The sequence below is a fragment of the Hypomesus nipponensis genome, chromosome 4 (genome assembly GCF_054491055.1).
Source record: "Hypomesus nipponensis isolate SF chromosome 4, ASM5449105v1, whole genome shotgun sequence".
Lineage (NCBI taxonomy): Eukaryota > Metazoa > Chordata > Actinopteri > Osmeriformes > Osmeridae > Hypomesus > Hypomesus nipponensis.
In genome coordinates, this window is record NC_140364.1 from 296,537 (window position 1) to 307,500 (window position 10,964).

A 10,964-nucleotide genomic window follows, 5' to 3' on the forward strand; every position below is an offset into this window, starting at 1 on the left:
CGGTATCCACCTTGATCACATTGGAAACAATGTGTTCTTGGGAAACATCCAAGACGGTCTCCGACAACTCCTGTGCTAGCCACAGCACACACAACAACGGCTCTTTTAAGAGCCACCCAAAATGTAAAAAAAGAGCAATTAGACCGTTCAAAGTGCCGTTGTAATTTTACAACCATGGGGCAGGGACGGACTGGGAGTAAAAATAGGGCCTGGACTTTGATCCAGACCAGCCTACCAGAACCCGTCCCGTATACGCCACCACAGCGAGCACCCTGCTAATGCATGCAAATTCTATGCCTGATTTGATGCTTTGGGACCTCCACGCTTAATGCGAGCGAATTATTTTGGCTGATTTGAGCGAAAAGTAGTTTTTTGAGCTTGATGTAAAACAAACAACATAGCCTTTTGTCCAATTGGTAAAACATTGTGTAGTGAAGGTAATTACGTTTACGTTTCTTAACCTGTTTTTCCATCTTTATATTGTCTCTATAGCTAACTTTCGATCTGTCAGTGTCGCTGTTGTGTATATAAGCGGCACAAAGGGCTGCATAGACGTTCATTTGGAATAGACCAACCGGCCTGGGGAAAAGGGGGGCCGGCAAACCGTGTTGCTCAATCTTCTTCCAACATTTTTATTAGTAGTAAAAAATTATGGGTCGGAGGGCCGGCGGCCCTCCCGGCGGCCCTCCGGCCCAAAAGTGCTTCGGCCCATCGGGTATTCTCCCGATTCTCCCGATTGCCAGTCCGCTACTGCCATGGGGTCTTACAGGGTTAAATCGCACCATCTTTACATCTTTGAAGTGTGTCATAAAAAGCGGCGTCACGTAGGCTAGGGCTAAGCATTGCGAACTCAGCTCACGGTGTCCAGTAGGCTACTCTAGGCCTATATAGCGAGCAACTCTACATTCATATGTCTCTGAGCTTAATAACAGAAAACAATAATATATTGACGTTGATAGGCTACATTTAGATGCTTTTATGAATCAATATGTCCTACTACTTGAGAAACACGATCCTACACATAGACAAATGCAATATTAGACGTCCCATAGCCTACAACCTCATAACCAGGTGCAACAGTTGCCTTGAGAGGATTAAGTAGTTGAAGAAGCAGATGCTGTGTCTTCCTCTTGTTGGGCAACCAACAAGTTGTTTAATTGATTACAATTTAATAAGTTACCTAGCGCTGCATCTTCATGAGCTACATTTGGCCTCCTTCTCTTCCAGGGAACACAATGGTCAGAACTGCAGTCATACATCTAAATGCTTTGAAATATGTAAACACCAGGAGAGTATGGGCAGCTGCAAGCACACCCTCGCAATTTCCCCAGAAATGGTATGCTCTCTAGTTTTTGTTAGTATTCCTATTATTATTATATTTCTCCGCTAAATGGCCCAACAGCTCAAAACGTCCTGGACCCGATTTTTTACAATTTGGCCCAATGATACAACAGGTCCCTCACTACTCCCACACGGCTAGTGGCCCATGTGCGCCCATAGGTGGCGCTATAAAACACGCCCAAAGTCTACGTGATTTCCCCAGCACCCCATTATTCCAAAATGCCTGAAAATTGGTTTACATGCCTTATTTCTCATGGGGAACAAAAAAGCCTCAAGAACCCATAAGGTCCGCCAGATAGATTTTGCTGTAATGTCAAAATTTGGTACAACTTTCAAAACCCTTCTCCTCATGAACCATAGATCCAATGGACTTGAAATGTGTTACAGATGTGTAGAATACATGTCTTTACATAGGGTGATATGGAATAAGAAATGCAATACAAAATGGCTGAAGAAGTGTATTTATGTAAATCTCCAAATAGCCTCAATATTTTTTTTGTTAATTAATCAAATATAATTTTGACTGATTGTTTTTCAAACCTAATAGGGTTCAAGACAACATCAATCTCTAGTACCATTAACAATTTCATCTTGGTATGTCAATATATGATTGAATTCAATTGAATTGCTCCACAATGCGCGCGCTCCAAATTCTCACAGACTCATCCTGCCCCTTGACACTAGGGTGACCACCTGTCCCGCTTTGCGTTGTGTCGCACAGCATTTTCACCCCTTGTTCCGCACATTAAAAATGCTGTGCTATACAGCACAAAGAGGGACAGGTGGTCAACCGACTTGACACACGCGCGAGCTTGGCGAGACGCACACACATCCTTTCTGGAAATGGTGTGCTGAACAAGCCCCACCTTCACCCTCATTTCGCTTCCAATTGCTGCTCGCCGGTACAAATATTTAATTTTTTGGCGGCCATTGTTGTTTTCAACTGGAATCACCTGATAGCCGGCTTTGAGGCAGCCACGTTCGGTAAGTCCTATTTTTACACATTTTAAGCTAGAATCAATGATTGGGTTTGTGAAAGTACACTACTCTTGAATGATGGTGAAGGTTTCAGCACTTTGAGACCTTTAAATCGTGCGTTTGAAGTGACGGAAAACCGAACTCGAAAAGTAGCGAGCTTTTTCCCTCTGTGTAATTACTGAATCATGTAGGTTACTGTAGCATCTCGGCGAATTCATCAAAAAGCTAGAGTAGGGCAGCTTCTAGGAGAACAAGCAATTCCCCACAGACCTGTCAACTCAGAATTTTGATTTGGGTCGAGAAAGTCTTTGTAATAAGCCTATGCGCCAGGGAGACCGCTTAGGCGGCAGCCATGTTTTGGTCGCGTCATGTTCACAAGTTCACCATTTCACAGTTTGGTCGACACCAAAAATGTTGAGGGCAGCCTTTAGGAGATGTGGGAATTGTGCTTTTAGCCAGATGCTCCGATTAGTTTTGTGATTTGTGGAAAACTTGCAAGTGGAGTGAGACTGTGTCCCGGGGGTACATTGTTAATTAGAAGCTCTGGGGTAAATTTTCACTGTTATGCAGATGATACTCAGCTATACATGTCCATAAAGCCTGGAGAATTTCTACATGCTATGGAAAAATGTGTTTCCGGGTTGAGAACTTGGATGACAGCAAATTTCCTTCTTCTTAATTCGGATAAAACCGAGGTTCAAATTTTCGGCCCTAAAAAATACAGAAATAATTTATCCAATCTGACCTTAAACTTAGATGGTGTCAAAGTATCTCAAAGCCAGTTGGTAAAAAATTTAGAAGTCACATTGGACCCAGACCTTTCGTTTGAGTACCATATTAAACAAATCACCAGAACTGCATTTTTCCATCTACGTAATATTGCCAAAATACGAAAATTCCTCTCAAAGGATGATGCTGAAAAACTAATACATGCTTTTGTTACGTCCCGATTGGACTACTGCAATGTGTTGTTCTCTGGCCTCCCAATTACCTACTTGAAAAATGTACAGCGGGTACAAAATGCTGCTGCTAGACTATTGACAAAAACAAGAAAGTTTGATCATATAACCTCTACTCTTATCTCTTTACACTGGCTCCCTATCCAAGCCAGAGCTGATTTCAAAGTTTTACTACTAACTTACAAATCTCTACATGGATTGGCACCACTGTACCTCTCCGGTCTCCTTGCACCCTATTGCCCCGCAAGGACTCTAAGATCTCAAGATGCCGGCTATCTGGTAATACCCAAAATTTAGAAAAAAACTGCTGGAGGTAGGGCATTCTCATATAGAGCACCTCTTCTCTGGAACAAATTACCTGTCTCAATTAGGGAGGCTGATACTGTTTCGACATTTAAAACTAGATTAAAAACGTTCCTGTTTAGTCAATCCTATGATTGTTAAATGTGTGTACTTTCTATGTAAACCTGGGGTGTGCGTTTGCCTATGTGTGTATCACATGTAACTTTTAAATTGTAATTTTAGCTTATGTTCACACTGCCCATTTAAATGTTACAAATAAAGTAAACCTGTTATTGTATATTGTTACTGTAGGAGCCATTTATGATTTGTTAGAAATTCTTTGATTTCAAGTCGAGATTATGACCCTGCTGGCAGAACCAAGTAATGGCACCTAGAACAGTTAATTGATCGCCTCACCTGTGTTAATCGTGTTTAATTAGGAGGTGAATCCCTACAAGAAGATGGCATTGTGTGTTGCGTTTGGTAGAGAGCCTGTTGTGGAAAGTTGGAGTTTAGAGACGCTAGCAGGCATATGGTTTTTCAATTTTTTCTGAATCTGTTTTTGCACCTTTTACTTTACCATTGATATTTTGTGACAACACCTAAGTTTAAATAAACAAATTCAATATTGAAAACTCCTACGGCGTCAAGATGGAAGTGACTGATTAGAGGACACTACAGTTACTGTAATAGTTCCGTTGCTGTATATTTTAATTGTTATAGTTTACTAGTTGGAGACAACGGGGGGCTGGTTGTTTTCATCCTTATTCGTATAAATATAACCTATTTTAGAGTTGTTTCCCCTGGAACAGATTTCATGTTCCAACCAAGGGGGGCTGTCGCTGTCTTGGTGTGTGGGGCTGCATCAAATACCCTCTTAGCTTTGTTAAATTGCTGCACTAGTCCACACTTGACCGGTGGGGATCTCATTCTATTACGACTGAAACTGTTAGCTGCTCCTGGCATTCTCTAATCCCTGTTCTCCTCTCTGTCCCCCCCACTCATCCCTTGTGGTGTGGGGGGTCTGAGCTGTCAGGACCTGCCTGGTCGTCGGTCTACCAACGCTGGACCAGGTCGTCAACTGGAAACCAGCCTCCATGACGGCCAACAGCGAGTTTCCAGGTCCCATCCAATGTCTATAAAGCCGAACAATGGATTTTTGGTGTTTCAAAACCCATTGACACTGTATGACTATGTTTAGCTTGTGTTCTGCTCCTCTCTCTTGCCAACCGTCTCTGGAGGAGGGGATCCCTCTCTGAATTGCTCCTCCCAAGGTTTCTTCCATTTTTTCTCCCGTTGGGAGTTTTTCTGGGAGTTTTTCCTTGTCTTCCTTGAGGGTTTAGGTTGGTTGAGGGGCAGTTCTATGGGCGTATGTGAAGCCCTCTGTGACATGCTTGCGTGTAAAAAGGGCTATACAAATAAATTTGATTTGATTGTTTTGACTTAGCCTCAGTGACAGACTTGGCTCGCTCACTCACTGGCAGTGTGTAAACGATATTGGAGTTCACTCAATTTAACTCCTAAAACGTCAGGGAGGGCTGCTTTTTGTAGACAAGAGTCTGCTGAAAATAGCCAGTATATAGGATCTTTCCAAACAAGCCTATTTCATTTGTCATTTTCCTGAGAAAGCGACCTACGTTAGCCAGGCTAGTTTCACTCGGTCAGTGTATTTAAAGGTCTCTGACAGTCAGAATCACTGTTTACAGGCAAAGGGCGAGTTGGTCTTTGGTCAGATGTGTATATTGACCAGTTTAGAGCTAAATACTCTTGCCAGAGCCTGGAATTGAGCCAAATGTTTGGAGTGACTTTGCATGGCCGGGTCTCCATCAGTTCAACACATTTGAATTTAAGTTCAAGTAATGCCATTGCATTTCACAGTCAAAACTGTAGTTTATGTCAAGTGTAGATGTAAAAAGCTTCATTTTTCACAACTGACATGGATCTTTTCTTCACTTTCTGAATAAGGTCTGCAGAGGCCTGCTCAACAAAAAATACGGAGTGTAACAGAGGATGCCCCGCAGCCTTCACCCCCACCAGTTTGCCTACAGAGCGAACAGATCCACAGGAGACGCAGTGGCGGCAGCACTCCATGCCGCTCTTTCACACCTGGAGCAGCAGGGGAGCTATGTGCGAATGCTCTTTGTGGATTACAGCTCTGCATTCAACACCATCCTCCCACACAAGTTAGTGATTAAGCTTGGGGACCTCGGGCTCCCTTATACCACATGCAGGTAGATCAGCAGCTTCCTCTCTGGCCGCAGACAGTCAGAGTGGGCCATCACACATCCACAGCCCTTAGCCTCAGCACTGGCTCCCCCCGGGGCTGTGTGCTCAGTCCCCTGCTCTACTTCCTCTACACACACGACTGCACCCCTGTCCATCACAGTAACACCATTGTAAAGTTTGCAGATGAGACCACAGTGGCGGGGTTTATCTCTGTGGGGGATACAGAGAAGAAGTGGAGCGGCTGTCGAATTGGAGCACGGCCAACAACCTTCTCCTTAACACTACAAAGACAAAATAACTCATAATATAATACAGGAGAAAGAAGATTGAGATCACACTATTGACCATCAGCTGGATCAGTGTGGAGAGGGTGGCAGACTTTCGCTTCCTGGGGGTCCACATACAGGACAGCCTATCCTGGAGTGTGGACACCTCTGAACTGCTGAAAAAGGCCCAGCAGAGACTGTCCTTCCTGAGACTACTCAGGAATTGAGGAGTAACATCACACAAAGACTGCTGGTGTTCTTTTACTGAGCCTCCATTGAAAGTGTACTCACATACTGCATAGGCATTTGGTATACCAGCTGTACAGTGGCTCAGAGGACAATGCTCCAGAGGGTCATCAACACAGCTCAAAAGATTGTTGGCTGCCAACCTCCCCGCACTGGGAGACCTACACAGATCCAGTTGTCTCAAGAGCCCAGAACATCATAAAAGACACTTCACATCCTGGGCACTCCCTGCTTGAAATGTTGCCGTCAGGCAGATGGTACAGATCAATCAAGGTAAGGACAAACAGACTCAAACACAGTTTTTATCCAACTGCAATAACCACTGTCAATGCTGCCAAAAATTATGTGCACAATGTCATGTTATGTTTTATGTGATGACTGTGGATGTATGACATGGGTGTGTTGTTTATGGTACTGTCTCAGGTATATTTATTCTGATTTATTAGTTATTGTTGTTTAATTTAATAGTTTTAGTACTTTAGTAATTTTATCCTTTTATTGATTTTTAGGCCAATGAATGTTGCACTGACTGGAAGCACATTAATTTTGTTGTACCTGTGACAATGACAAATAAAGATTTATCTATCAGGATGCAACAGAGGTTGCTGTGAGCAACACAGACCCCTTGCTGGACTACCCCTCTCTAGCTGGACAGCTTCTCTTCAGCCTTGACCCCAGGATGGCTTCATCCAGCTGGCCTGCTCTGCCTGCCTGCAGGCTCTGCTTGCCACTGCCTGCCAGCCCTCCAGAGACGGACAGTACAATACAAAATGGCTGACAGGGGTGTTATTACAGATTTAGTACAAGTTATACTAAATCTAAATCTTTTTCATTTAACTGGCAAGTTTTCCTTTTACATGGTAGTTGCTATGCCTCAGGGGTATTGACACTTGCGGTGGACATTTGAGAATAAATACACCCAAAGCTGCTAGAATGTAGTAAGTATTTATTGAATATAGCTTTTTGCAGAAAGGACCTGACACACACAGCGTACATTGGGTAGTCTGTCGTCATCTGATGAACAGTTTTCTCAGAAACTTTCTAGAAAGTCACTAAATTATATATATTCACTACAACAGCTTGATTGATGGAAAGATTAACATTTCTTGTTTAGAACAGGCAGTAAGTCAGTCTTTTCAAAGATATGCAATTTACTTAAATGTTTAGTTTAATTGTTTATTTTATAGTTAATATAAAGGTGAATTGCCTTTCGTAATTAACAACTATAAAAGTCATGATTTGCTTGCTCTATAGAAAGTCAACACAATTGATCGTTGATTTCACTTGTTGCTTGTCTACCCTTTTGGTTTGCCATCTACTATGTAGTCTACTGTTGGTATTATAGGCTTGTGTGCTGTCAGTTATGTGTTTACTGCCTTTTTTCTTACTGTGCTGCCACATGCCAAAGAAAAATGTAATGTATGCATTTGATGAATAATAAAGTTTTGTTGTTTTACTATGTCTGGCCATTAAATCCATAGACATAATAAAGAATGTCTATGATTAAATCATTGAGTGACCTAAAAACAGGTGTGAAGCCTGGTCATTTCCGGTTATTTTCTGCCACGAGATACGAAGGCAAACAAGCATCTAAGAGAAGCAACTACTAAATCAAAGTAACTCATCACAAATTATGCATACAACTTAAATATATTATATATAGTCAACAGTGAATGAGTTTGTTAGGCTACTAGCGTAAAGTTAAGTTTGGTAATAATTTCAGTAGACCCTAACCGTTGTTTGGCCAAACGAGAACTGAATGTCAGCGAGCCTAGCATAGCTGTTGTCAGGTTCAGTTTTTCATGTTTTTTCCACAAGATCGTACACTCTCAACGTTTCATATGTTAAAGATATAACTGAAAGAGGCACATAGTAGTACTATATAAATGTATTTGAAGGGTAGTGAGTTAGGTAGTCTGCGTTAGTCATTAAACTGAGTAGGATACCTGTTTAGTAGGCTGTGCATACACATGTGCCATCGAAACCCAGAAATTACAGAGCCCCCCGATATATCAAACCCCAATTGACCCCCTGATTGTAACTTATGTCATAGAGTTATATCCGTGATTCAGACTGTAGCCTGTTGCAACATTTCTTAAACGGTCTTAACAGCAGAGGTATTGTAGTCGAAAGGGAATGGGTTTCAATTGTTTCGTTACCTGGGCTTGCATGATTAAGTTAATGACTCGTGTATAGCGTTAGCTAGCTTGTAGCCGTGGACTGCATTTCATTAACACAGTGAATGAACAAGTTAGTAATGTTTAACCAACACGGTTGAATATAGTAGGTTTAGTTTGGTTTGTTGCCAACGTGGGACAACTGCACAAGACTTCTCAGACATCACTCATGGTTCCCAACTGTTGTTGTGTAGCAGAGAGGATAGAGAGACTGACTTGTAACCTTACGCTCATGAGTTCAAATCCCCATACAGCCTATTGTTGTTAGCCAAACATGAAATCGTTTTGCTTGTATATTTTTATAATATTTTGCCATTTTGAGGAGGAACCCGCATCGCTGCTTGCAGCTATATTTATTGTTGTAATACTTAGAGTCTTGATCCCTATGGGGTCACGGTAAACGTCCTCAGATTATAATAAGGTTAGTGGTAATAGTAGATGATCGGGTATGTTGTCTAACAGGAGTGTGAGTGCCTTGATCAGTACAGGGTCCAAGCATTGAAATTATCCCTGTGGCACTCATTCTCCAAATGAGGAAAATGTCACATACTCAGGTGCGGACGTTAAGGCCCCCAGGATATAAGGAGGAAAGCCTACATATCAATTTTCTCTCGCCAGCCTGCCTTTGTCTACGTGTCCACTCTGGGTTGTGTTCCAGGCCGCTTATGTTAAGAGATTCGGCTCCATATCTCAGAAAGTGGGGGACTAGGTGTGAGTCTAGGTTGCGGCAGTTATTGATGTTATAGAGATGTTGGGTGAGGCGTTGTTGGAGAGAATTACCCGTCTTGCCGACATAGTGCAGGCCGCAAGCACTGCACGTGATCACATACACTGCGTTACAAGTCGACAGCGGCAGGGAGGCTACTGAAAGTCTGACCTGGAGCGTTCGACAGTGAATGGTAGCGAGGGGTGAAAAGTGTGTGTGCGACGGCTGTGGAACCTGGCTGAGTGGTCTAAGACCACTTCTGACCAGGAACTCTCCAACACTGCAGTTTTTCTTATAGGCCAAGATGAGGGTGGCTCCCTCCAATACGCCAGAGCCTCTCAGGTGCTGAACAAGGTTCTGTTTCAGTCTACGGTTTAGTAGCCGAGTACGGCGTCCGAACGTCGTCACCAGAGGGATAGTGAGTGTGTCATCACGCGGCGTGACTTCCAGAAAGGTCCACCGTGCCAGCTATGGCGTGACGGTCGTGGTGTCAGTCGCCCGTGTAACTGGAGCAGCATTGAGAGGGGCTATTCTCTGGGCCCCCAGTAGGGAGGACCCAGGTGCGGGCGTCGTAGTAGCTGCCTACGCGTGTACCGGCCGAGAGCTGGAATTGGACGGATTTATGCTCCGGGCCTCCAGAGGGAAGGAGCCGGGTGCTGGCATTTTGTCAGTGACCGCAGCCGCAGTATGTCCAGTTGTCATGTGACGGGGATGACGGTCGATACATTGTTGCCAGTTCGTCAATTTTGGTTTGGAGCCCCGGTGGGCGTATGCCGTCAGTGACATAGGTCTTGACCTCAACGTAATGGTGTGTTGTTTTTATCAGCTTGCAAATGGTTTTCCCAACCTCCGTTGTGGGTCTACCGTAGACCTCGCGCGATTGCTGTGCATTAACAGAGTATCTATCGGCTGACATCTGCAGTAGACCTGGAGGAGCGTCCGGAACGGAAACATTGGTGGCCACGTGGTCGGGGTGATCTGAGGGAGGCCGATTATAGCGTCCTCGTCCCCGACTCGCGCTGAGGAGACCATGTTTTCCGCGAGTGTGCGTGCACGTGATAAGCGCCTCCTAATGCGGCGTTCCGCTAGTGTGTGGGGTTGGCCACCGCGCTTGCGCCGTGTTGGGGTCACAGCGGGGTCCCTGGAGGCCCAGTCCGGTGGTCCAGGCTGTGCCCTGTCGTGTCCGGGTTGGGACTGGCGAGAGGGAGCACTAGCGTGTGCCACATGTTTAGCCCTGGGGGCACTTGGTAGGCCGGAGGGGCCGTAGTAGGGGTTCTGCGTCCACCAAAGCCACCTTGCATTGTCAAATACCAAATCTGGATATGGATAAGTAGCCTATGGTTGTCAACTTATTTCGTACGGCCAAACCAGCCTGGCAACACCCAATCTCGTCTGATCTCGGAAGCTAAGCAGGGTTGCGCCTGGTTAGTACTTGGATGGGAGACTGCCTGGAGCAGTCGCTTCTTCTGCCACTTCAGCAGCTCGTCCTGCTCTCCCTGCTGGCAGTACTGGAACAGCAACCACACTAGCCAGCTGACATCGTTTTCTAGAAGCCACCTCAACGTTTGACCGGCGTACTTCCCGAACACAATGACCAGCTGACCTTTCCACAGCTCACCCCCGGACCACTTGGCCATCGCCTCTGCTGTCTTGGGATCCAGCCATGTAGGGTCAACAACGGTGCTGGGGGCCTCTGACACAGACTTTGCTGCCTCTGTACACTTCAGCCTGGCATCTCCTTGCCGGTACAAAACAATGTTGGGGTACTGGTGTTGCTGTTGAT

General features: G+C 44.6%; 1 long non-coding RNA gene across 2 annotated transcripts; it reads left to right on the plus strand.

The window, feature by feature from the left end:
* The first annotated feature begins 4,087 nt into the window (after positions 1-4,087).
* LOC146292766 (uncharacterized) lies at positions 4,088-7,768 on the plus strand. Of its 2 annotated transcripts, none has more exons than XR_014752960.1 (3): positions 4,088-4,682; positions 5,526-6,571; positions 6,808-7,768. It is a non-coding gene; the product is annotated as an uncharacterized LOC146292766 (long non-coding RNA). The 2 variants fall into 2 exon arrangements; XR_014752961.1 differs by having other exon boundaries at positions 6,888-7,768.
* Positions 7,769-10,964: the final 3,196 nt, after the last annotated feature.